At 42.3% G+C, this 27,731-nt stretch overlaps 2 long non-coding RNA genes across 3 annotated transcripts in view; both read left to right on the forward strand.

Moving 5' to 3' along the window:
• Positions 1 to 375: 375 nt before the first annotated feature.
• Positions 376 to 12,786, forward strand: LOC139798850 (uncharacterized). The gene is made up of 3 exons (XR_011727003.1): positions 376 to 633; positions 4,623 to 4,937; positions 12,705 to 12,786. It is a non-coding gene; the product is annotated as an uncharacterized lncRNA (long non-coding RNA).
• Positions 12,787 to 26,018: 13,232 nt separating this feature from the next.
• Positions 26,019 to 27,731, forward strand: part of LOC139798736 (uncharacterized) — a 7,634-nt gene continuing 5,921 nt past the window's right edge. For both annotated transcript variants that reach the window (XR_011726944.1, XR_011726945.1), the window contains exons 1-2: positions 26,019 to 26,311; positions 26,902 to 27,021. This is a non-coding gene — a long non-coding RNA (uncharacterized lncRNA). The remainder of the gene's footprint in view (positions 26,312 to 26,901; positions 27,022 to 27,731) is intronic.

Genomic DNA, 27,731 nt, shown 5'->3' on the forward strand with positions numbered 1-27,731 from the left:
AATACAATCTATCAAGCTTGGTGACAAATGTGGTAGATGATGGTCTTTCCCGCCGCTGGCTCAAACATCCAGTTGTGTTACAGGGGGAAAAAAAATGCTATAAAATCACAGGTATCCTTGAGCAGCAATTTCTGACCAGTGTTGCCAGCCTGACATCCAGCTGCACAAGTCTTCTTTAATATGGATACTTTTTAGGAGAGAAACACGGAAACCAGACTCTATTCCCATGGGGAGAGGAAAGAGCCAGGGGGAGTATGAAATAGCTCTTGGAAATGGGAGAGGTGGCAACCCAGTGCAGGAGCACCTGGATCTTCAGGGAAATTCAGTCTCTAATCTGGACCTGCAGTCTGTATCTTGATTCTCTTTCAGCAGAAGGGTGGAAGAAGCACTGGGACTTTTCCAGATACCACTGGCTAACATTTTAATTTTATTTTATGTGAAATACCTTTAAAAGAGGAAAAAAAGAGAAACAAGGAGAGTGAAGCAACATCTTAAAGCTCTGCTAGTAGCAGTGAAATTCTTGAAGATGCTGTCAGCAGATCTTGATCTCACTGTGATCATCAACCAGTGCCAATGCAATGGATGCAGCAGAGTTGTGCCTGACTTAACACCAAGGCCAGGAGGGCCATGGAAGTACTTTATGGACATGTCAAAAAGCCTTGAGATGCCAGGAGAGAAGCCCTGTGGAGGTGCTTTTTCCATCCTGGTAGCTTCTGGTCAGCAGATGGCCACAGAATGGAACCCACTGACAGCCACTTGTAGCTCAGTGTTTAAGCTTTCTGTGTTTTCTCTCCAAATGAACCTCCTGTGTGACAGTGAAAGCTGTGGGGTGGCAGAGGCTGGTAACCAGGGTGCAGCTTCAGCCCATGCACTTTCCTTCCCAGATCCCAGCAAATGCAGAGCTTTGATTCAAATGTGTTCCCCAGGCACTCAGCAAACAATGAAGATCTTTTGCCTTTCTTATCAGCTACCCCAACCCAGACTTTTAGCCTGAAAATTCACCTAGCACTCTGTGCAGGAAGTACTGCAACATTTCTAATGAGTGCCATCATGTGAGTCAATCCTAGAAGCCACCAGCAGAAACACCACCACCTGCCATACACGAGCAGCAGGAGTAACACTGCACTGATGGAAATGTTAGAGCTGTAGAAAAGAGATCTGCTGACCAGGAGTTGGTGATAGAAATGAGGAGAAGTGCTTACATGTGCATACAGACACAGGGTACAGTGACAAGCATCATATGAACATCAGAGTGGTGCAAGAGGATGAGTAAGGTACTGCTTTTGAAATACTTAGCTGGCTCGAATAATTGCTTTTTTGGCTTTAGGAAGGACAACCCTTGCAGAAGTGCCCAGCTGTTAGTATGGCTTCCCTTTGTTCACCTGTTCACCTGAAGAACCTCTTAAATTTGGCTCTCCCAGAGTGTTTTAGGTTAGGTATTTTCTCAGGTGAGAACCAACAATCCAAGTGTCACATACAGAGGTGGTGCTGAGCAGTTTGCACTCAGAGGATTGACAAGGTGAGCTCCAAACCTGGTGCCTCCTGCTCTTCATCTCCTGTCTGGGGATTGAGCTCCAGGAACCAAAGCATTGCTGAAGCTGTTATCATCTGCTAGATCAGCTCTGAGAGTTTTGCTTCTCCTTACCTCAGGTACTCAGAGGGCAAAGGGGGGATTTTACTGTGACCTCTGCTGTCATGAGGAAGAGGAGCTGTTTGCAGGGCTTTCCTTATAGCTCTCTGGCACCTTTCAACTAGCAGAGCCCACCCCACCTGCTCTTGGAAGGGTTGTTATGGCATCAGCAGTCACTGTTGTCCATTTCCTCAAAGCTTTATGAAGGCCATGACATGCTCTGCAGCAAGAGGCCCCCTCTGTGACACAGGTTATTGTGGCAAAGGGACACGTTACCACTGTGACCCCATTAATGTGTTGGTCTCAGGGGAGCAGGACAGTGAAAAGCTCTTCAACCAGGCACTGAATTATCTTGAGCATTACAGATAGCAGGGGATTCCTGCCCTTGTCCTGGTTATAAACACAAGGTTGTGGGAGCAGCTTCAGGTGAGACCAAACTCCTTGAGCTTTGCCTTTGGCCTCCTGACTGATTTTCCTCCTCTGCTTTCTCAGCCCAACCCAGGTGAGCTGCCTTCCAGCTCTCCATGCAGCCCTTTTCTATCCATTGCCTGCCTGGATTGATTTCCTGCAGCATCTTCTTAACTCCCCCTTTTGAAATACAGGAAGAACCTGCAGTCTGACCCTGTGTATAAAGATACTTTGAGAAAGTTGGGATGTAGTAAAAAACTCCGTTTCTTCTCTGCTATCAATAACAAGCTCCTCATGCTCCCTCTGCTTTCCTTCCTCTCTATTTATCGCTTTCATACCCCACTGCCATTCTCTCCAGCCCAACTTTTCTCCTCTCCCATCATCTAAATGCTTTTCTACCACCTTCCCATGTAGGTTGTGGCTCACACTTTGTTACAGAAAGAGGAATGCATGTTTATTGCACTGGAAGTCTCCAACACAGTGAAATCCATTAATCGAAAAGGTTTTTCCATCGGTTCCAAGTGAACGGAGATGCAGCTCTATGGAATATAGCTATGGTGCTTGAAAATCTATATAGACAGCAGTCTGGAGAGAAAGGGAGATTGTTCATTTACATAGTTTGTGGTCTTATTTAGAAATTCAGAGTAAAAGATGGGCACATCTAGAGGCACCGCAGGAGTAGCTTTCATTTGATTGCAAGTGGTGTGTGCATTCTTAAAAGGCCAGGTGGGAATAAACGGGATTGCTAGGAGAGAGGCCTGGGAATGGGGTTAATTTCTGCTTAAGCCAGCTCTGAAATAATTCTTTGGAGAAATCCAGAGTGAGCTGAAGGACAAAAGAGCCTACTGAACAGGAGCACGAGCAAACCTAAGCCTGTGATTTGGGAAGAAATGAAATAAACTCAAGCCCCAGACAGGTTGCTGTGTTCTGAGGGCAGCCCAGGGATGCTCACCAGAAGTCTGGCCACAGAGGAGACTGCTCCTTTTCTGGCTATAAGTAAATCCCTTCCAAAAAAAATGTGTTCCTTGGCTATGGATCTGCATTTTGACTGTCTGATGAATCAGACATAAACTATCACGGGCTTTGAGGAGCTCATTATTCTGAGCACTTCACTTGCTGCTCTCCACAGCCAGCTATCACAGCCTGGAAGAATTTCTGCTGACTCGTCTCTTCCAGCCATTAAGACAAAATCCTGACCTTGCACAGTGTACTTAATTGTGCTGGAGTGCAGTGGAGACCCCAGCAGCAGAAGTTCCACAGAGTAATCCTTCACTTCCACACCTGCAGCACTGCTAGGAGTTATTGAAAGCTGCTGAAGGGAGAAGCAGATGTAGATCCTTTATCTAAATGAAATATCCTAACGCTGGTAGTTCCAAAACCAAGCACAAATATTAATCTAAGGGAAGGCAGAACCTGTAGGATGGTAGTTCTGAAATGGAAGAGAATTAGAAATGCACTAAGTCATCAAGACCATGGCTCTGCCAAGAGCCTGCTTGGATATTACACTGTGAACAGAGGAATATCTTCCAAGTGGCTTAATTTGAGTCACGAGGATGTGAAATGTTGAGAACTCTTGTCATTCCAGAGACTGACAGCTTTGAGGAGAGCATAGAGCAGATGACCCTGCAGATCACCACTGCCTGTTTAGAAAGTAAGACCAGGAAAGACACCAGGAGGAGAAATGCCTTTAGGCTTCCCCTGGGAGGCCAAGGATTGAGGATTTAGTCAATGCCACTCCACTGGCCTGTTTGTGGGTGTCAGTATCCTGTCCCACTGGTGTGGGATTCAGGTCACGGGCCAGCTCAGGGAGGTGCTTCTCCCTGCTTTCCTCCCCACCCTTCCTGACTGACCCATCAGCCCTTTCCCCATCCATAACCTGGTTCATCTTTCCTGAAAGAGCATCCCCTGAACCTTGCTGTGTCTGGGTCACATCCTGCACAGCCTCCAGACAGTCATCTGCAGTGATGCTCACCCTGTGCCATCACAGGATTCTCTCTCTTTTCCTTCTGGGCATCCCTGCCTAAATGTGGCAAAACCAAACAAAACAAAAGTCAGTATGAAAAAATATTTATGTATATAAGTAAAATGGCATCAGAATAATTTTAGATGTGAAACTCCAGATGAAATTCCAGCCAGAATAACTCTGGCTATTGATCTGTAAAACAGGTTGCAAAAATACCTAGGAAATTTAAAAAATATTAATGAAATGGTGGGAACCAGAAACATCCTCAAGCGTATCTCTTCGGGGCTGTCTACAGCTTTAGTGGGATTTATTTTTCAAATTTAGCTGAAAAAATTCATCCCCCTGCTGAAATTCCAACTTGCCAACTCTCAACCCCAGGTGGATTTTTATAGCCAAGATCTAAACCCCTGAAAAATAGCAGTGTACAGTATAATGGAAATGCTGACACAACCTACGTTACAGCTGCACGAATTGTGCCAGTATAGTTTATGGAGAGCACATTTTGGTTTTGTCAGGTTTTTAAACACAGGCTGTTGTAAATTTGAAAGAAGACTGTCTTTTTAAAGCTTTAAGACTCTACATATTAGCAGACACGGGTCTGAACCATATCTCCCCTTTCAGATGCCTTCCTGGACTTCAGGAGAACTGGAAACCTCACCTGAACGTCAGTGCCATCATTATCTCCTTCTGGGCTTTTTACTAGGAGGAATTAGGTCTGTGATGAAATTCAGCCCTCAGGGGCAAACATGAAGTAGGAGGCTGTTCTCTGGACAGAAAGCTGGACAGAAAAAAGATTGTGAGGAGAGGCAGAAGAGCAGTTCACCTGCACAAGTTCATCCAGGTCAGCAGCAGGGTCAAGATGAGGTTCTCAGTCCACTGAAATTTCAGCTGCAGCACAGAAGTGACAATTATGCTGCTACCTGGAGCCTAATGCAGGTAAATGTTTATCTGTATAAATTGCACTGAAAGGGAGGTGTTTACAGGCTGAAACCATAGGTGTGATTCAAAAAATTAAGTATTCTATCTTTAATAAGTGCCTGTAGAGGACGTTGAATTAAGACCAAAACTCTGTTCTCAGTAGCATTTGGGAAAGTTTATCCTGAAGTCACTGTGGAAATGCAGATAAAAACTACATGTCACCACCTGGGCTCCAGTGCAATTTGGCTGTTACATCAGCAGGATGTCCCTCTAGCACAGCTAGAAAGGTGGCACTTTTTAAAAGTAGATGGAAGCTGGTTTAGGTGTGCATAAATTAACCCAGAGGAAGGTAAAGAGGAAAAATCTATTTAAATCTGCATTAATTTTTTATTGGCTTTTTCACTTCCCATAAACAGTTTGTAACCATACATACATCATCATACCAAACATCATGTGTAAATTCCTCACTCAATAATCCAATTGATATCAAGGTGATATATTCAGTAGCAACAGTTCTTAAATGGGCCATTTTATAACCTGGGCAAAGGTTAATCATCCTTAGCTTCTTAAGTGTGATCTTAACAGTACTGCTTCTGCTTACCAGGGCATTCCAAGCAGTGCTGTGGTTTAGTTAATCAGGAGACAGATTCTTCACTGATGTTAAAATACTATTAGTAGTGCTGAGTGCCCTATTTTTGGGTGCTCAGCCATGACATGTAGGACCCTGACCTGTCAGAAGCCACGGTCTCAGCATCTTCTGATGATTGGGCTCTTTAAAGAGATGTCACAGCAAGAACCTAGGAATTGAGCTGTTAGAACCATTTGTCATATTTGTGGTGGTTGGCTTTGCTCAAGTCTTCTCATAGCCTGTCAGAAGTCAGTCAGCAGGAAGCCAAAGCAAGCATCAGTCTCCATCAGTTTCATATTCATAGTGAGACACAACATCTGACCTGGTGGCACCAGAGTGACACTGTCAGCAGGATCAGCATGCTGGCATGGTGGCCACACCAAAGGCTTCCATCATGTCTTAAACATTCTGGAAATAAAATGGTGACACAGCTAAATTTAATCTCTCTGATCCCTCTTGAGAACCTCTCTTCTTCAGGCTATTCCCACATAGACAAAAAGATTTTGTCTGACTGAACCTATTTATTGACCACAGCTGTCACCCCTGCTCTGACCACTGACCTTATCTGAATATTCAAATCTATCATAGATCACAAGTTCAAATGATTTTCTTACCCTTTGAAAGCCCTGTTTTCATAGTGAGCTGATTGCAAATGACAATATTATAAGGGGTGTAATTGAGATTCTACAAACAATTTGCACCTTGGATTTACAAAAATAATGTGTACGGAGCTGGGAACGCCGCTGACATCTCCTTCCCCCACCAGACTGTTGAGTCTGTGTGTGTGGAAATGAGGATGTCCTCTTCAGGTCCTGGAAGACACATTGTGCAGAAGGATTTTAGAGGGATTTGCCAACACACAACATCCAAACCAACCGTTTCTGATTTTGCCCTAACTTAATTCTCCTTTTCATTCCCCCTTCTGTGTTTCATAGCATCCCCTGCTTCTGTTTCGTCTGCATTTCCTTGATGTTTTTCCTTTCTTTCTTCTCTGATACTTTGGCACAAATAGCAGAAGGCAAACCTTATGATACTGAATTTAAACCTTAATCTGTCCTACTTGACTGACTTAAAAATTGTCAGAATTAACTGATCCCAGTAAGAATGTCAGTAGAAGCCCCTTATCTCAAGTGGTTCTTATCTAGCTGTCTTCCTGCCCATCCATCATTCCATTGACTTAAGTCATCCTGCTTAGCCATACTGTGTATTTGGTGTGTAAAAGGAGACAGGAAGACCTGGACTATGAAGACACCATGCCAGACCTATGGGGAGATCTTTAATGGGCCTTGATTTGCAGACATGAGGAGTGCTGCATCTTCTCTTGATGTTGGAAACAGCAGCAGAACTCCCGAATTTTTAAAAATATTCCTGTCCCTCCGTTTGCCCACCTATTAGAGTCACCCTGATAATAGTTCTTGGTGTGATTTATTCTTGCATACATTATTGTGAACCGTCCAGTGTGAAATGGAGGGCTCAAGTGCAGCCCCATTCAGGAAGCCTTTGGAGCTCATTACATGGCTGGTGATACAGAAGTGCAGAGTATTGTTGTAAATTTGAATTTTCTGCCGTATGTTTTCTAAATGCCAATATAAATAGTGCAGGAAATAATAAAATGAATAAAACACACGACTTCATTCTAGTTCCATTTGGAAAGACAAGGTGTGAAATGAAGAGTTCTGTTCTCCAGGTGGTGATCTCCCTGCATAGTGTAGTGTTTGTCCTGAATTTCATTGCTTTAGAAAAAAAAAAAAGTCATGAAAAGTCTTGATTCAGCTGGCGTTTAATGTGGGGTTTTTATATAACTTCTGTGATCTAATCAGTTACCGAGGGAGTCCATGAGGAAACTGACAGAGCAGTAAAAGCTTTGGCTGTTGCTCTCTCTGCCCAGAGATTGGTTTGCTGGGTACACAAACCCCAAAAATCCCCCGTCACACATCCCGGCTGCTGCACTGCCCGGCGGAGCCAGGGGGTGAGCTGGGGCAGCACGGGGGCTGTAAATCACCTCCCCCCTCTGCAGAGCTGCCAAGAAGCATGCACGAGCCATAGGCAAGGATATTAATGTCTCCAGCTATCCATAAATGAAAAATCATGTGCATTTTTTTGTGTGTGTGTGTTAAAACCTCTTTTTTTTAATTTTTTTTTTTTTTTTAAACATTTTATTAGCTCAAAGCTTTCCATCGGCTTTTGACACATGAGCATTCTTCCCTATAAATAAATAAACCCTGGTCAGTTCTACGTGGATTGAGTGGCTCTGTATTTGTGAAATGATTGCATTAAATTACTCAGACTCTTCACAGCCATTCAGGGGAAAGCCACAGGGCCAGGGGTTTTGCCAAAGTCAAGCAGCCACCCACAACCCCAAGAAAATATAGCAACGTTGAAACAGAATATGAAGAATGTTGGCAAGGTTTTAAATTAAGTGTTTTTAATATGCTTAACCATGCATTTAATTTAAGCTTAATGAGACAGTTATTGTATGCTGACTAAACACCATGAGGTTATTAAAAACATATTTACAGAGATTAACAGTGATGTTATAGATACATATTTATGCCATCATTGGTAAACCACTAATACTACATTTTTAATTGATTGGCATGTACTCAATATACAGTAGGGCTCTGGAGATATTTATTACATTTGGTTTATGTTGATGAAACACCAAGTGGTTTGATGGGGGTTAATTGATCTAACTCACTAAAAAAATACACATTTCCTGCTCTGTGGTTATCAGGGCTTAAGTCAATGTAACATTCAAGCAACTGGAATTCCATGTGTCCTTAACAGCCATGGGATATTTCACATACTTACAGGTGAGTGGAGGCTTAAATGGTGTGGTGAGTGGAGAGCAGTTGGATTTTCCATGAAATACCAACCTGCTAAGTGAAACTGAAAAAAACCCAAGCAATAGAGATACCAAGGAATAGGTCGGGCAGAAGAGGCCAAAGTCCAAGGGGCTTCTGCCATGCAGAAGTTTCCTCTCTGCCTTTTGGTACTGTTTTGCTCTGGTTATAGTAACTGGGCATGTCTTCATCCTGAGATGAGTTCATGCTGCTTCTGATGGCATTGCAATAAATGAAAGTTTGCTGTGGCCATGATCAGAGCCCAGATCTGTACTGACAAGGCAGCTGGTGAGGTCAATTTAACATGCAGGATCTGTTTTGAGAAGTTTAAATGATGGGCAGTATGCACAGACACCTGATTTTACATGCTGCTGGGATGTGTGTGTGCCTAATGTAAAGTCTACGAGCATTTTTAGAGTGGTTAAAACATGCTTTCCCCTGATTTTAATTTAATTTTACTTTTTTATGAAGAATCTTATAGAAAGGGCACAGTGAAAAGCAATGAAGACCAAATTGCTGTACATGAAGTTTCATTTCTGGAGAGCCAGAAAGATTAATTCACTTGGCTGTGACTTGTTCATTACTACCCCAAGCTAACCAAAAAAATGAAATATCACAGCTTCTCTCTTCTGTAGGTTGTAACAGTGTCCTGAGCACAGCAGTGCAGGGCTACAGGAGAGGAAAATACTCTGGTTAATACTCCAACAATGCCATAGCCACACAGAGCAAATCATTCTGGTGCTGTAGTTCTGTTTACTGAGTCTGATACGATTGTTTTTCTGGCCCTGATTTTATTTTATTCTATTGTATCTGCCTAAGGGGCTCATTTTTCAAAGTATTGCCAGGACTCCTAGGAGGCTGTGGCACACCCCTGATCAGGAGGCTTTCTCCCAGGGTCACTGAAGCATGGGTTGTCCCTCTGGTTTATTGACATGTTCTCTGTTGTGTTGTCCATGAGGGTAAGAGGCCTGTAAAAGATCAAAGGAGATACCCAGGCACAAGGAAATTAATACAAATATTATACTATTTGATACTTAGCTTGTCTGTAACAGTTTACAGCAAAACTTCATAGCATCCTTTTATATGGCTTCAATTTTTTAATGATTCTGAATACTTTGTTGAACCTTTTTGAGAGGGAAAAATGTTAAGTCTTAATAAGTGACATGGCATTTTATTCTGAATCAAAAGCCTTTTCTTTGAAAATGACTTAATTAACATTTCCAGGTTCATAACATTTTCATTTATTCCTCTTTTTTTTGTTTTTAAATGGTTTTTAAAGTTTTCCAGTGATAGTGATAGAGGCTTCCTAATGTATTAAAAAAACACAGAGTGTGCCCAGTGGGATCTGCAATCTGATTAGCTTTCAGTTTGAAGCTGAAGAAGGAGATTAAGTAGAGAAGGACTGCTGTGCTACTAAAAAGAAAACCTGATTTCTTTTAGCCATTAGCCAATAAAATGAGCACAGCTGTCAGCAGAATGGCTAAATATATTACAGAGTGAGATTATCAGGTAGATATTTGAAAACTGTGCAACTTTTTGAGTGTGGAATAAGCTAAATTCTGCTCTTTGGGCTGACTTTTTAAAGCTGGAGTCATTCTCCTGTAAAGCAGAGGTTTTGGTATCCTCTTTGAAGAGCCTCTTTGTACTGTGTTTCGTTCAGCTCTCAGCACAAACAGGGGCTGGCCCTTGACTAAAACTCTTAAGGTGTTACCACAATAAATAACAAAAATAAAAATCTAATCCCACTGAAGTGGCACGAAGCAGTTTGGACTTTATATCTTGGAATTTAGTGGAGTGTGACTTCACTCTGGTGATTTACTTGTGTACCAGGATCCCCCCAAAGGATTCACAAAGTCTTTCCAAATAGTGGTAGTGCTGCTGCTCCCCATTTTTTGCAGTGCTCCTATGCCTCTGAACATTCTAAGTGGTAGAAGCTACAATATCCCATATAAAATACTACAGGGCTCCAGCTAGGATTTCCAGTCTCTGATTTCCCAATGTTTTGAATACATTTCACAAAGCAACGGATCCAGAAAGCAACTTCAGTGTTTTCCATGAGGGCAAAATGTAGTTTTAGGAGGAGAGAATAGATGAGGCTTTGGAATGAGACAGGTGAGTTTCAAAGCCCTACCAGCACATCAGTTCCTCACATTTCCTGAGAACACAGAGTTGTACACACACAGTCAGAAGCTGTTGTATCCCCTGCTGAAATCCATTCCTGTCTAGAACACAGCAGCTATTTAACAGGGTCTGTTTTATGAGGATGTGCTCTAGCAAAATGTCAGGGAAAAACAATTTTCCCCCTGAAAAACAACTGCTTAGCTCAGACAGCAGCGTGTCAGAAATTAAATCAGAGTAACAAAGTGGTGTGTTCGATTAGAAACAAGGTGGTGTATGGAAGTCCTGGAAAAGGAAAGATTAGTGGTAGATAAAGATGTGGTGGGGGCTGAGAGTTTGCAAATGCACTTCTAAAAACCAAAATAATATGTTTACAACATCAAAAGGGTAATGAAAATACTCAGACTGGGGGAAAAAAATAAGTATATGCAAGCAAATAGATGTAAATATTTTTCTCCTCCACACAGAGCTGTTCATGACTGCAAACACACACATCTCCTGAGGTGTAAATAACCACAGAAGCTGTTCACTACATCTTTTCCACACCTTTTGTGGCATTCAGTTGATATGTTCTGTTTCTGTTTAAGCCCCAGCTTGTAGACCTTTCTGTCTGCACTTGGTTTGATGCATCTCCTCTGTTCATGTCTGCTCAGGTAAGCATGTGCTGAAGAGCTGGGTGGCAGACCTGGAGGCAGTGGGACCATGCAGAGGTGCAAAGCAGAGTGACGTGGGAAGCAGATGTTTAAGTTCATCAGTATTAGCAAAGCTCCTGAAGTCTAAAGATAAGTGTGTGCTTAAAACCCATTGAGTTCAATAAGATTAAGGCTCAGAGCTGAAGTTAAGCAGATGTTTTGGTGAACAGGGATGGACTGCTGCTGGATGCCACAGCACAAAAATTAAGCATATGTATACTCTTAGCAGGCTTGCAGCTTTTGGTTATAAAATCTTCTGGCAGGATGGGTATTCGTTTGTTTCCCTCTAAAGCATCTTTCTTTTATACAAAAACATTTACAAGCTGGAAATACAAGGAAAATAACATTGTTCTCATTTTATAATCAAGTGATTAAGAGCAAGGGAATCCTGGTTCTGCCCATTCTGTATTAATTCTCCTTTCCCCCTGCTTTTTTTATCTTCCCTGAGGAGTTCAAGGGTTAAGCCATCCCAACATGCCTCACTCTCAATTTATAAAACAGAAAATCTTCCATAAATCAAAAGTTACAAACAGACTTTGTAATGTCATAACTCTTGTGACTGCTTGCCTTTTGATTGATTCCTATACATACATTCTGTCTGATTACCATAATGTGTTCTTGTGGGACGATTCAAGCAGGGGAGAAGAAAGGCACAAGGAAAGAAGTAAATAACAAATGGTCCTGACTCCTCCTCATCGGGAGTGATTTCAGTCCAATGTTCCATCATATCAACTGGGAAAGAGAGTCTTAGGGTTTAGGCAATCAATTACAGATATGTGTAGAGGCAGACACAATCATTTCACTGATTGTCACCAGTCGAGAGCAGTGACACAGGGAAGTGATCCATCAGTCTATTTCCACTGACAGTCGGAGAAAGATGGCAGACACTTGTAGCCTAACAGGCACCTGGATTGGCTGGCTCAGAAGATTGAAAAATAGCTGTATTTCAGACATATCTAAACCTTTAAATACCTCAGCTCCAAGATTTCAGGCATTCCTAGAAAACATTTAGAGCTATTACTGGAGTCGCTTGGATCGCCGTGGGTGGGGAGGAGGGGAACCTGCTTCGAGTGCATTAGAACAGATAGAGTGAGGCAATCAGACTTAAACCAGGAACATCAAGGGCCTTCCTGGTTTGCCAGCTTTTCTTCTCCTGTAATGCTGTGGTTTTAATAGGTCATCTACTTTTTACACATCAGAAGCATGAACTGAAAATGGGCTTATATATGTTCAGAAATTTAGCATTTGATTTAGAAAGCGTTTGTTCTATTGCTTAATGCTGCTTTTTCCCTCAATAGACAGGGTTTTATTTGTATTAAAAATCACCAGGGACCATCTGCAGCAGAGTGCAAAGCTCAGAGTGCACTCGGTCCACCTGCCTGAGAAACCCCCTCTTCTCATAACCTTTATTTCTGTTGACAGAGCCCTACAGAAACCACTGGGTCTGCAGAAGCCAGATGATTATTTCAGACTCAATATATTTATTGTTTTCTTCTCATCTCAGATTTCTTTTAAACTCTGGAGCTAACAGAGTAAGAGAAACCACGTGCCAGCTGGTTGAAATGGAGCTGGCAGAGCGGCATCTCAGGAGCTGTGGAGGGCTGGCTGCAAGCTTGGGAGGAGTGTAGGAGCAGCAGCTCCTTCTCCAGTTGCAGCCAACATAAAAGCCTTACATGAGTAACATTTGGGTGCTGTGAACTTCCAAGCACATCTCTCTCCACTCCTCCCCTTGCAGCTCTCCACTTGGTAAGTGAGAATCTGAAAAAAAAAAAAAAGAGGGACCATGCTGTCCCCATTGAGGGGACCTCTGAGAATGGCTGTGCAGCTCCTGTGCCCCTTCTGCTGAGGGGAAGCCTCATTTTTACCTCCTGAAATCTCCAGTGGCATTTGGGTTTTCAGGGGCAACTTTGAAGGAAAGGATGCCTTGCTTAGGTTGGGCAAAGATGAAGCACAGGTTAATTAATTAAATGAAAATCCCACCTCATGGCTCAGCAGATCCTGGGGAGGTGGTGATGAGGAGCTCTGCCAAAGCTTGGAGTGAGGTACTGCTGAGTGAGAATGAAATCTGCCCCCAGGGCAGATGGAATTGGGTTTTTTATGCTGTACCCCAACAAAAGGAGTATTTTTTGCAGCTCAGGGAATGAGGGAGGCTCTCAGGCTGCCCAAGCACGTTTGATCCTCCCACCTCTAAGCTTCTGTGGGAGATGGAAATGCTCCCACAGGGCTTTCATTAGAGCAGCCTCTTTCATCTGCCTGATGGCTGTGGTGGCATCCAGCAATTCCCTTGAGGCTCCCACCCTTCAAATGCCTCAGCTGCTCCCAGAACCTTACACCCTGCTGCTCAGGGGTGTCCTCCACACCAGGAAAGGGACCCAAATCTCCTTCCCTGTCCGGGCATCCTCACCCCTCTCCCTGGCAAGACAGCTCTGTATTGATATTTATTGATGTCCTGAGATCCTTGTATAGCTGACTGCTTGGTTGAACCTTGCTCCTGTCTTCCCAGTCCTCAAGCACTCTGAACACACAAAACTGTCACATTCTGGTGGGTTTTTTTTCAACAAAATGTGGGAAGTCACATTTTAAATGTACCCAGGCCCCCTCTTTAGGACATGGCTGACAAAGTTCTTGGATAACATTAGTCTGATGGCAAAATGTATAAAATGGAATTGATTATTAATTCATATAGAGCTTTGATATCTTATCAATTGCTCTTCCCTTGTAGTGATTTTTAATGTCATCATGGTTTTTAATTTTGCATGAAATCCTTTGGCTTCTGTTTTCATTTGTTTGGTAAACCTTGTCTGTTTTATTAAGAAAATTCCAAGGCTTCCATGGGTATTTGTGCAACAATAAGAATAAAGACATGTTAATAGTAATTTGTTTCTAGCTCAATGCAACATTAATTTCAGCACCACATTCTGAGGATTTTATTTTTATAATTTCTCAACCTGGGGAAATACACTTACCATTCCCCAAATCCAGTAATCCAAATGAAGAGTGAAAAATCCTCAGTGTCCTAAGATGTTGTACAAACCTTAGCTTACCTTTTATTTACTATGTATGCTACTGCAAGCCAATATGAACCATAAGTCCATTTAGATAATAATAATCAAATTATCCAAACCTGGGAGAACATGTTTTATAGATTTTGGTCTAAATTTAATACAAAAATGCAGTAGTCCTTGTTTGGAAGAGTTTATTAAGGGTTAGCAAAGAAAAAGCTTTTTCAATAGTCTATAACTCTCTAATGGCCTTTTTCAAATAAAATGGGAAAGAATTTGAAAAGAAACCTATATCAGTGAGCTGCAATTGTAACATTACAGTACAGGTCTATAAATCTTGACATGTTCAGAAGATTGCCTAAACCAGCAATACAATCTGTCCAAACCTCATTGTCTCCACGACCAGCCAGACTCATTTTAAGAAATGTATGTGGTCTTCAACCTAATTTTATCACCTTCATTTGTAAACTAGTCAATCAATCAAAGCATCCTGTGAGTCTAAATAGAAAAAGGAGTGCATTTTCATGCATTTCCAGACAGCACAGTCAAAAATTAATCTCCACTTGATCAGACATTCCTTGCCCTCATCTCAATAGACCATCATTAGGGTCAGCAATGTATATTAAAAATAGAGTTGCAGCCAACTGTTCACCAGGGATTCTTTGCAAGCTACCTGCAGCCAGATCAGTCAGCTCAGGGCTCCCTAGCAGCCTGCAGGGGAGGCTTCCTGGCTTCACCCAGGAAAGAGCAGCCTAAAAATAAAGTGAAAAAAATGGGGAGAGGAGAATTGTCAGGAAATTCAGATGCTCCACCAGCTGTTTCTTGTTTCCTGAGCTAAGGGGGGGGGAGATAACAGCTTGGTGAAACATAAAGTGGGATCCCAGATGAGACCTCATCTCGTGGTCCCTATCCTACTGCAGTTACAGACTATCTGCAGACATTACTCCTATACATTTTTCTACTTAAATATGCACTTACCATGTGTGAGCTGAGACTGAGGCTGGGCAGGTTTATGTTGGGGAGGTGGGCAGTGGGCATGTGCTGTGCCCCAGAGCCATAATTCCTGCTTTTCCATCCCAGAGGTTGTGGTCCTCCTGGGGCACTGCTGTCGTGTGGGTATAGCAAGGCCTATAGGCCATGACCCTCCTCTGCTTTTCTCATCTGAGCCCTGAGAAACCAGTAAAGTGCTGTAATGGCTTTGTGGGGATTTCCAGTTGGTGCTGGAAACAAACAGCAAAGCCACCAAGTTTTTGATTGGGAGCTGACTACTCCAGTTTCCAGTTCCTCTTTTGTTGGGGTTTTTTTTGTATCTAACAATGGCAGTGGTAGAGCATGTGCTGAATGGCAGCACAGACCAGAAGTGTGAATTCTTCATCTGGGTAAAAATTCCCTTTGTAAGAAACACTTGCACAGACTTTGCTCCTCCTGGCACAGACTCAAGGAGATTTTCTGGCAAATCCCAGGCCCTTGACTCTGCAGTCTTCATGAATCCATGGCTGGATAAACCTGTTTTGTCAAGATGGTGTAAAGTGGTCTTGTAATCTTTCTCCAGAGTACCTACCAGTTGTCTCCCCCATTACACATGCTGTGCTTTTGGCACGTTTGGGTCCTTTACACCCAAGAAGGAAGAAAACTAATTTAATATTTTCATCTGATAGGCCATCATCATAATTTTCACCAGGGTGCTACAGCACCCTACACAGAAGGGATGCAGCTGGCATGATGTGCTGTCTGCCAACCATCAGTAATTCAGAAACACAAAGTGAGGTTTCCTTGGGTTGTCTACAACTGATGTTTTTTTTCATGAAATCAAGAGCTGGAGGAAGTAAAGACACACACACACACACCAAATACTGAAGAAACTGATATTTGTACCTAATGTATAGAGGAAAGTGCTCAAGGACACTTCATCTTTAAATAAAATGACTCCAGTAAGCACAGCAAGGTCAGGGAGAAACTGAGTTACAGGCTATTTCTAGAACAACATAAAGGAGAAACAAATGGACATTTACCCTGGCTGATGAGCCTCCTGAGATGTTTATACATCTGAGCAGAGTAGGTCAGGACCTGTCTTCATGACAGCAAGAGAAAGTGGGCTCTGCTCCCACTGTTCCCTTCTCTGCAGTGGATCCCATTGCTGCAGTCAGAGTGCTTTGCTCCTGGTCAGGTACTGAGCTCCCACTGAGAAAAGAAGTTGGGACAGAGCTGCAGAGGTGGCCTGAAGGAGTCACTCCAGGTCCTGGTGCTGTTGGAAGATTCCCACTGTCCTCAAGTGAAGCACAAAGTAAGGCAAGATGGAAGCTGGGCTGGATCCAGACATCTCACGAGATCAGGCTGCAGAAATGCTGCTTTGTACTTGAATTTTTCTTTGAAAAAGAAATCCTAGAGGATTTCAGGGCATCTGTGATACCCTTCTTATAGTTTCAAGGAGAGAGAATTTTATATTCAAGTGGGTCTGCCCCAACCTGCAAAACTCATTCACTCACCAGGGAACAATTTTTCCCAGAGGCTTTTCATTCTTTAATTGGAGTACAGAGGGCATTTGTAGTTTGGGAGCAGGTCCCTGAGCTTCTGCTGGGTGCCTCAGCACAGTGACAACTGTTTGGTGGATTCAGGGGGTGTTTGAGATGGATGATGATGTGATTCTTTGCCATCTGCTTCTTGTTTGCTGGTGCAGGTGACACCCTTGGCAGAACGGGATGAGATGAAGAAGCTCATACACCGAGGAGGAACCTACTCCCTCCACTTACACCTGTGTAAATCCAGAGAGTGGTGAGTTGGTTTGGGTTTTGATGAGTATTTCTGATTCCAGCCACCCCTTAGGAGTTCTTTAGTTAAACAGGAGAGAAGGTGTCACAGGCATGGCAAGGTGGGGGGGGTGGTCTGCCCACATCTGCTGCCTGGACCATAGAGGAGCTGCCTTGGGAGGTAGAGACCCTGAGGTGGAGTCCCTGAAGTAAAGACCTCCCAAAAGCTTGGGACTTGAGCTAAAATGAACCTAATGCTTTCCAGGCTTAGTAGCCCATAATCCCTTGGCCATCAGGCTTTGAAAGAAGAAAACATTTTTGCTCTTCCATATCTATAGCAAACTTCCAGGGAATATGCATTTAGAGCCGACTCCTCTTCAAGTCTTTTTTTCCACAAGGGGTCATTGCAGAGCAGAGTAAGGATGACTTCAAAAACTGGGTGATTTTTCCCTTTTCTGAAGTGCAGTGGACATTTAGATGCAATTCTTTTAACTAGAATTGTTCACAGTGTTAATTTGTAGCTGAAAAATAACACAGTGCCCTAGGAGTCATTATTTGGTTGGTGTTCATGGCAGCTGCAGTAAGACTGAGCAATATTTTAATATAACTACATTTCTTTTAACAAAATACTGACTTAAAGAGCCAGTCCAGTGGGGGAGAATGTGAAGATTTGCCTCCCTGTGTAAATGGAACATTTAAAAATAGGTGTAGATTTCTGCACAGTAATCAGGATAAAAGGAGGAGACCAGAGAGAAGATGTTGCTGAACTGAAAATTAAATTCAGCCACACAGCATCTAAAAGGAATATCAGAAACAATTGCCAGCCATCAAGCTACTGTTGACTCCTAGGTAACTGCCTAATCTCATGTTTTCTTTTTTCTTTTCTTCTGTTTGGCAAATAAGGCCTTTTCAATAATTCAGGCAAATGGGATGATAAATACAAATAATTGAGCATATTAAGTTTTAAAATAAAAACATACTTCATCATACGTAACTTAAAAAGTAATCATATAATTAATGGGTGAAAAACAGAGAGAAAGATTGCCAGAGATTAAGATTAAGCCCTGCAGAAGAGAATGTTCTAACTAGAAATTGGTTTAATTAATAGCACATTTTACATAATGATTACAGTGTAATTGCGCTGACTAGCAGAGTGTCATTAAATATATCCATGCTCCTTTACAACACCCTAAGGCTAAAAATAATGAGTTACATTGAAAATCACTATGCAACAGGTTCATAAATAACATTTAAGCCTATACAAGGCGAATACTTATAAATAATAAATATTTGCCTTTTGTAATTGAAGAAAAAATGACAGCCTTCTTTTTCTACTACCCTGTAGACTGTCATGTTATAATGCTGAAAAGATTTTTTCCCTCTACGTTCTCTAGAAAGTCTTGAATAATTTATTCAAATGCTAATATTCCACATAGTCTGACTTTGAGGAACAAATATTCCTACATAAAGAATAAATGCCAAGTTGCTTATTACCAGCTTCGTTTTACTTTGCATCGTGCAGTCCCCAAAAAACTATCAGAGTCTATTACACATGTCAGATGAAGTCAGTAGCCAGATTTTCTTCCAGGATAGTCACATGCTTTTCTGTTTAAAAATTACCCCTTCTCCCAAAATGTTCATCATGCTCAGAGCTGTTATGTAGCAACAGCTGCTCCTCAGCTCCAAAAAGGACGACATCATAAACCTGATAACTTTTTAATCTGTAGGTTTTCTCTGGTGAATCAGGAGTATCTAATAAAACCCCATTTGATTTCATATTAGCACTATGCTGACATTTGAAAGACCCCCAAATGGTTAGGATTTAGCTGCCTTCCCAAATGCAGCAACCTCTCCAATGTCAAAATAAAGCAACATGTTGGTGTCATCAGAAGGTGGGTCTGCTTGCACATCCTCTTCTCCTGGGGGTAATAACTTGGGCATTAAAGGAAAGGGAAAAATTCAGTGCTGCTTAACTATTTGTTTTTGAGTCTAGAGGTTTTCCACGCCCTATGTGTGATCTTCCTGACCCCTAGAGCTGAAAAATGGTGACAAAAAGGAAGAAATTTCACATCTCTGAAACCTAAGTTGGGCACCATGGCCCAAATACTGGAACCAGAAGTCTTGGGGCACTCAAATGGGTTCACTGCATGCACTTTGTAATGATAATGAGATCTTGTTGACATCCTCATGTTTCTTGTAATAGAAACAGGACTCTTAATATTGGAGTCTTAGGAACAGGAGCTTTAGATTGGCTGAACAGTAATGAAACAAGGTGAGCACCTTCCATGGAAAAAAGGCAGTGTGGTTTTGGGAAGAAAATGTGGTATTTCCTGGTCATAAAACATTCTCAGGATGAGGGTCAAAGGAGAGGTCTGATAATGAGTGGAAAGGAATCTCTGTTTTTTGGATGATACAAAATCCATTTGTTCTCACCCATTTATATCTGTTCTTCACTATGGACAAAATGGACACATAAAATTTTCTTGTCCCACTCAGATTTTTTTCCCCTTTTATTCAAGCAGGAATGATACTCCCTTCTACCCACAGGAAAATGACCCCTTTTTATCATTATTGTAAACCCTGCACAGCATAAGATGAAACCCTGTGTGTGTGTCTGGAGCATTTGGAGAAGCAAAACAAGCAATAATTGTGATGGAATTTGCATAGTGGCAGGGCAGATCATTAGGAACATATCCTGGGTTTCTCTCTCAAGAGAAAACCACATTTGCATCATTGTTGGCCTCCCTGCAAAATCACTAAAACTTTTTCTTTCTTTCTTATCATTTTTACAGCTCATAACATCCCATTGGGATCTCCAGAGCCCACTTCACTTCACAAAAAGTGCAAGCAAAGGCAGGAATGGACTTCCAGTGAGAATTTGGACTGGTGTGGCTGGAGAGCAGCTGTTCCTTACCTGTCACACCAGGAGTGCCTTTGTCAACATTAATCAAGCCTGCTGGCAGCTGTGGGAGGTAAGAAATACTGCATATTTCCCCTTTTATCATTAAAGGACTGACAAAAAGTTAGCTTAGGTGACTGATACTGCATCACACAAGTCAAAAGGGGAGGTAAGGAAAGAAAGAATGCAGGAACCCTTCATCTTTTCCTTAGTTTTCTATCAAAACAGTGCAGTACTGAAAACTTGGGTGTACCCAACCACTGCAACTGGGAATCTCCTCCTGGTTCTTTGTGCATAGTATTATGGTGCCAACTTTTGCAGTTTTATTGAGGATCTCAGTGATTTTCTTGCTTTTCCAAAAGATCTCCAGCATCTGCAGAGATTCCTACACGAGAGCCTCTTGCTACTCCAGGGCAAAAAAATGCCAGCTTTGCTGACTGCAAGCAAAATTCAAGAGAGCAGTTTTTAAAGGCCAGCACTTTTAAAGTGTTCCATCTCTCTTTATTCTTCATGCTGGAGCTACAAACAATACAAATATGCTGAAATTCTTCCCTTTATGGCTGCATCAAGGAGCATCTAAGCTGCATTTGCTCAGGTTCAAGCTCTTTAGCTTGGGAGAGCAGGTGAGGTGCAGGCTAAGGGCTACCAAACTGACACTGCTGAGGTGGTTCTTCACCACACTTGGAATTCTGAGTGTGCTCCTTGTACACCTGCCCTAAATCTGCTCCCACCCAGCTGGGACTGCTTGGGTTGTGGCTGCACCTCCCCACAACTGCTGTGCTCAGTTTGCTGGGGACACCAGTTGCTTCCTGCTCAGCACCCATCCACCTGCACAGCTGAGCAGGGACATCCCCTCCCCAGACTTCTCATTTCTTGCCCTGTTCTCCCTGGGAGGATTAAGAACAATTAAGAAAACCTTTTAAAACACCCCCCCTGTGTCAGTTGTGGTGGTACAGTCACCAGCACAGCCCTGGAGGTACTTTGTGGCTGGGCTTTTCTCCATGGAGCAGTGTCAGTGTGTCAGGAGCTGGAGGTGGAGGTGGCTGTCAGGCTCCCAGTGTTGTCAGGGAGCTGTGGCCACTGGAACAGCTGCCTTTTGACTGCTAGCATGAACAGCTTGAATGGTATTTTTCACATGAAAATTCCCCAAAACACAAGCAGATCAGGAATTGCTCACCCTGGACCTCTAAGGGGAATTGCAGAGTTTTGTAAAGAGCCCCAAAATATGTTTTTTTTAGAATTAGATATTATGTCCCTTAATTCTCCCTTTTAATGCCTTAATTAATTTAGCCCAATAATTTTAAAGATCATACCTGAGGTAGGAATTACCATGGATGAGTGTTTATTTGGATCCTGATTCAGAGCCAGTTGGTATTGGAGGTCCTACAAAGGCAACACATTATTATTGTTGTTATTATTATTATTATGGAAAAAAAAACAGGGATGCTTTTTGCCACAGGAAAGGGAATAAACCCTCAGCAGATGGAAGAAGCTTGAATTTTCTTAGCTGAAGTTAAGAGACAATACTTCTACAAAAGTACAAAAGGGCAGAATTTAATGTAAGAAGAAAGGTTAAGAAAGATGAAGAAAGAATGTCTGCTCCTGTTTATTCACTTCTGCTGGGCAATAATATAATTTTCAGTCTCACGTCTCTATTTCAGACCACATATGGCAGTAATATTGGATCTTCACCATAGCAGCTTAACCATGACTAAACAGGTTGATGAATGTCATGCATCTTATCATCATACATGCATATTTTTAAATATAATTCACTTTTGATCTGCACCCTTGTGCAGTGGTGAATGAAAACAGTTAAGATTTCTTCCACTGTCTGCCTTTAAATGTATTAAACAGCCCTGCTGTCAATAGATTATATTCTTGTACAATGATAATAGCCCAAAAAACTAAGAGGCCTTGTCAGGAATTGCAGTTGTCACAGTTTGATGCAAATGATTTTACTTGGTGTTCATCTGCTGCACAATCATCTCATAATCTGGATATACATCACAGCATGACATGTAAATTTCCTGCTACTCTGCTTTCATTTCCAGAGGCAGCAATCAAATGAAAACCATTCAGGCTCACCAAAATGTATAAATAATTTTCATTCAAACATATTAACAGTCAAAATATGAGAATTTATCACAGAGCACTACGCCTTTTAAGAAGCAATAAAGACTTTACTTTTTAAGCATATTTCTACTTAGAAAAGTAATATGAGCAGTAACTTGCAATTTTAAAAGGGGATTTAAAAGTCCACACATAACACCTCATCTTCAAACTTAAGTGGGCTGATGCTGCTTTGCTGCATGTACTGCTTGGGACAAAAATCATCTACAAAAGGGTTGGGAAAAAGGGAAAAAACCCTTCCTGCCAGGGGATGCTGATTGAGTGATTACTTTCTCCTCAGCTTTGTCCCCCCAAACCAATATAATCATTTTAATACAACTAAAATACTGTGGCAGAGAATGTGATGGCACAGTACTTTATTTTACTTCTCCATTTGCATCAATACTCTGGATCAGATTTTCATTTAATTGAGTTGAAGGATTTTTTTTTTTCTAATGACCACTGTTGGTTTTAAAAGGGAGGTTATAAGCAGGACACATCCCCCCCCCCAAAAAAACAAAAAAAAAAAGAAAAAAACAGGAAGAAAAAAAAAAAGAGAAGAAGAAAAAGAGAGCTCTTTTAGAACACATCCTATGAAATTCAAAAATACCACAGAACCTCAGCTGGAACTCCAGGCTCACCAGTTCCAGGTGCCCAGTGTCTCCTTTCTGATGATGGCAACAACCATTCATGAGGGGAGCAACCCTCTGCCTAGCCCAGGAATGCAGGAACAAAGGAGGGTTTGCTCTTCTTATTCATGGTGGTGCTGGAAAAAAATGTTGCCTCTCTATAAATTGGGTGCTTTTTTTGAGAAACAGGTAAAAACTGCTAAGATGACAGTTTTTCCCATTTTTTCCAGTGAGTGTGTCTGAGGAAGTAGAAGTGCAATAACCTGGGGTACAGCAGGCTCAGCCATTTGAAATAAAACTTTGCAGTACTAATGTTTTTGTAACTGCTTTCATATTGTAATGATATTTTTCCAAGCACTGGTTTTATTTGATCTTAAATACCTTTTTGGGAAAGTCCAGTGAGCTGACTCTAATAAAATCATGCTATTGAAAAAAGGTTTAAGTGGAATGTTCAGAATAAATTACAAAACTGCATGCAAGAATACCAGCTAGTGCTGCAATAAAAATCTGGAAATGAGGATTCTTGCAATATATTTTAAAGAAGTAGTATACTTTTTTTTTTGTGTTCATTTTTTGCACAGAATGTTTCATAATAGAAAGTCTTCACAACGTGAAAGAGAGTGAGTGAATAACGAATAAACTGGCAAAGAAATTGCATTAAAGAAAAAAAAAACTTGATTTTTTTTTTCCCTAGACTATCTATTTCATACCATTTCCAATAACTTTTGGAAGATAATAGGAAAAGTAATTCTGTTCTGTTTTGCTGTGCCAAAATACCTAAATTACACCATACCTTGTCAGATTTCACACACACCCATGTTCAGGTCCTTTGTATTGGGAGCTGATATCAAGAAAATGACATCATTGGGTTTTCCTCCATGCTCTGGGAAATCCTGAAGTCCATAGTTAGAGGCTTCCAGAATCTATCCAAGGTTTTCCATAACCTTCCTCTCTCCCATAGATCAGACAGTTGAATTCCTATGGCTGAATCCAGCTCTCAGAGTAGGACAGGAGGGACTCACCTCCAGACAAATATCATTTCTGTCTGTCTGACTTCTGCCAGGAATCAAAAGGGAAGCAGGGAAAGCTTTTCCAGTTGTGCCATGTCTCTGTTTTGATTTGCACACCTGAACCACAAGCAAAAGGAGGACAGATGGTGGTCACTCAGTGCAGAGGGTGCTTTGGACCTTAGCTGGAGGAGTAAAAGACCTGACAAAGTTCTGATGAGCTGGGGAGGCACCAGCAGAACACAAGAGACACCTTCTCAGGTGCTCACCCTCTTGCTGGGCTGGACATGAAGCTTTGCCAGGGTTGCCCACATGCCACATTTGTTCTCCCCAGCCCACAAGCTGCTCTGCACAAGCAGTGCTGACCTTGCAGCAGCCCAAGGAGCAGGGGGAGGACATCTCCCCAGTCACAGCTGGTCCTTCAGCCTGGGGCTGTTATCTGCAAGACAGCTCAGCCAGGATAGCTGCTGCCCTGATGGAGTGAAGGTGTCAACTGGAGCAGCAAGTTTAAGGAGAGTTTTGATGGAGGACAGTGTTGCAGATGACAGGCTGACAGGCTGCATGGAGGGATGTATGTTTAAATATTAATCCTTAGCAGCTAGAATGCCAGTCCTGATCTCTTCCTTTCCTTTTTAAGAAATTCACATGAACAAGTAACTTGTTCCTCCCCTTAGACCTTGATTTCATGTAGGGGAAGTCAAGTGATGAGGAGGAAACTCAGCAAAGGGACCCAAACTAACTGAAGCAAAAATTTTTCCTTTATATGCCAGTTCTTTGCCATGGCAGAGAAGATGATGCTGTCAGTCATCACCCAGAAATCCCTCCTGTCTGTAGTTGTATGTGAGGGGCTAGAAGGTGTGGCCACTTACTCAGCTTTGGTGGCTTTTGACTTCTAGCTTGCCTGTTGGCACAATCTGGAGATGGAAAGGTGTAAATATCTTCTCTATATGTCTTAATCCCAACTTCATCTGAGGCTTGTGGTGGTCTGTGCTGTATCTGAGTTGCCTTCATCTTAAAACTTTGATCCTCTTTGTTCTTGCTGGCCTTGAGCAGCTTGCTCAGACACCTCCCAAGTGCAGGTGGAAAGGAACACACTGAGATTCCTTCTTCTTCCTTGCAGGGGGAGGCTTCCTAATTCCAGTGTATTCCTCAACCTGGACATCCACCCCTTTGCTCCCCACCTCTGCCACCTTCCTCAGGCTTTTCCATGAGTTCAGGCTTCTCTTAAAATCATCCCCCTTGTTACACTGACATCAAAGTTTAACCAGAACCTGGATGTGATAACCTGGCTGAGTTACTGCAGGCTTGTGGGTGTAATGGTTTATGAGACAAAACCAGAAAGAGGGAATAGATAAAGACAGTCCTGGCCTCAAATATTGATAGGAATGATAAAACCACAAGTCCTGATGCTGCAAAGAGACACAGAATGCTTTGGGGTATGTGCAGCATCACCTCTGGCCTAGCACTGACAGTTGTCACCATCCCCATTGCCATCTGTGTATTTATCCATTTTCTAACAGCAGACAGCTAACACACAAGTTTCACAGATGGCCATGACAACACAGTGCTAGATTTGTTTCCACCCTCCTAAGCTTTGTTTTCTAATTTTCAGAATTTGGTTGATTTCTGTAGCAGAGAGTGGTAATTTTTTAATTGTGTCTTCCTCCTCCAGGAGGAAACAGAGTGGACAAATACAGCATTCGTGTCATTTAAAGGCATAACTGTAATAACCAAAAATTTGAAGTGATCAATTTTAGTGCAATTTCATTTTCAGGTATGTCTGATCTGATTTGCAGGCTGCCCTTGTCATCAGCCCTGTCTCTGTCACTGGAGCTCACTGTGCTGCTTATAAAGCTGAAAAAAACCCCAAACCAAACCCCAAACAATTCCTGTGGTTTTCTTCTTTCCAGTTTCTAGTTTTCACAGCAAATGGTTCATCTAGGGAAATACCTCTTTTGTAGCAGCAAGTGCTAGTAGGAGCAGTGTTTGCTCAAACCATACACAGACCCACAAAAGGAGAGCCTATATATTGCAATGTAAATTAGCCACACAGTGATTTAGGCAACAAACCTGAAACCCCTCAAGATTTCAGGTCAAATGCTCCTTCTACTTGTAAAAATCAGTCTAATCTGGATTTATATAGGTGTCACTGAGATCCTGACTGGTGCTTCTGATCTACCAGACAAGGGAAATTAGCCTTCTTATCGAGATAAATGGCCCTGAGGTGGTCAGCATCAGACAGAGATGTAGCTGCTGAGAAAGAAGGCAGCAGACAAGGAAACAGAAGCCAAAGGCTCACAGATCCCTTGGGCTGGAGAGGCAGGAGGGGAAACCAAGGGTCCTCTGATGTTCCTCATTCCAGGGTATGTGCCACTGATGGGGCTGAGGGAAAAGGAACAAGCTGGAGATCTTCAGAAGTTAATGTGGTCCTGTGTGAATAAAAGCCATCCAGGGTCTGGGGAGAATCCTTCAAGTGTTTTGGTAGCACCCAAAATTGTCATCCAAGCAATTGGATTCCTCTGTCACCTAACCTTGGTGTCTAGAATGTCTAAAGCCTGAAGAGTTTCTGTTTCCCTAACCTTCTGCAGGTCTGACTGCTTCTACATGGAGGCTCTAAACCCTGAGACACTGAGCTCTCCTTTTGCTCCTTGCAAGCAAGCAGAGAATCCATCTCAAGGCTGTGCAGTCCATGGCAGGACAAGGCATCAGGACATGGTAAGCAGGAATTTGAACTGCCTGATGTCTTTCTAGGTTTGGGCCTATTCAAATTCTGAACAGAAACAATGGCATATGAGCTCCATCTGGAGTCATGGAGCCTGGTCATAGCAGGACTGGCCAAAGAGCAGGCTGAATAATCTGGAAAAAAATGGGACTGGATATCTGGGGGACTCTGATTTATCAAATCCTCTTGGAGGTTTCTGCTAGTGCTCCTGCTGAAGTCCCCCAGGTGATGTCTGAAGCTCTTCACCCCACAGTGAAATGCTTCAAATTTTGACCAGGGCATGAATCCCAGTCAGCATTCAGCTGCTTGGAGGGAGTGGGAGAATGGGGATTTGAAATACTGCACTTCAAAGCTTTGATGGAGAAGTTCCACAAAGGAAACTGCTGAGTGCCAGGAGAAGAAGTAATTTTCTTTATGGAGCAGCCTTGCAATGTCCAATTCTAGCTCACACTTTTTATGGGGAATAAATACATACTTCACAAATTTTAATGACCATTCATATTTTTATTTCAGTAGCTTAAATATTTTTCTTTCAACTCTAGGAGGGGAAGGGGGCAGCACATTTCATACTGCTGTCCCCTAGGTTTTCTGACATGGGTCCTCCAGGAAGATTTTGCTACATTGGAAGCTGGAAGCACCAGGGAGTTCCGAGCAGCTCTGCTGAAGACCACTGCTGTTTGTTCCTTCTTCCCACTTAATCCAGGTGAGCAGAATCTTGCATCCATGCAAAGCTATTGCTGAATTGAGTGTTTTCCCTCAGCCATGGCAGCCTTCACCACATCACCTCAGCTGCAGAAGGAGGCTTCTCAGCCAGTGTCTTCAGCAAATGTGATCTCAGGCTGACCTCCAGCACTCCTTTAGTAGGCCTGTCAGGTTTTTTTCCCTGCAGGAAGCTCTCAGCTGCCCTGGAAATCTCAGAGAGCCCTGATATTTTACCAGGGCATTCCTACTATTCTAAAGCCCAGAATTTAGATTTGTTGGAGTATTATCCCAGCACTGGAATTCTGTGTGCAAGAAGCAATATTTTTATACTTAAGCCATTCTTGATGTTCCAGGGCTGATCAGGTATCAGTTCATACAGAAAGCCCTGCTTGTGTTAATTGTATATTATACTGTAGCCACTGGATGTGAAATATATTCATGTGCACACAGCATTCTAAAATTTCATTATTAAAGTTGAGTAATGAAACATTTGAGTTAGGAAAACCATACTGAAGTTTTCTGAGTCCCTGTTACCATTATCTCATCACTTGGTTGTGGGTTTACCCATAAGACATCAGCCTGAGGCAATACAGAGATTTAACTTGCTCTGGAGGTGACTTGGAATTGTTTTCTTCAGGATTATTTAATATGTACCTGGAACAATGTTTTATTCATTGAGGTTTTTGCCTTTTAAGAAACACTTCTGGGATT

Source organism: Heliangelus exortis, chromosome 8, assembly GCF_036169615.1.
Source record: "Heliangelus exortis chromosome 8, bHelExo1.hap1, whole genome shotgun sequence".
Classification (NCBI taxonomy): Eukaryota; Metazoa; Chordata; class Aves; order Apodiformes; family Trochilidae; genus Heliangelus; species Heliangelus exortis.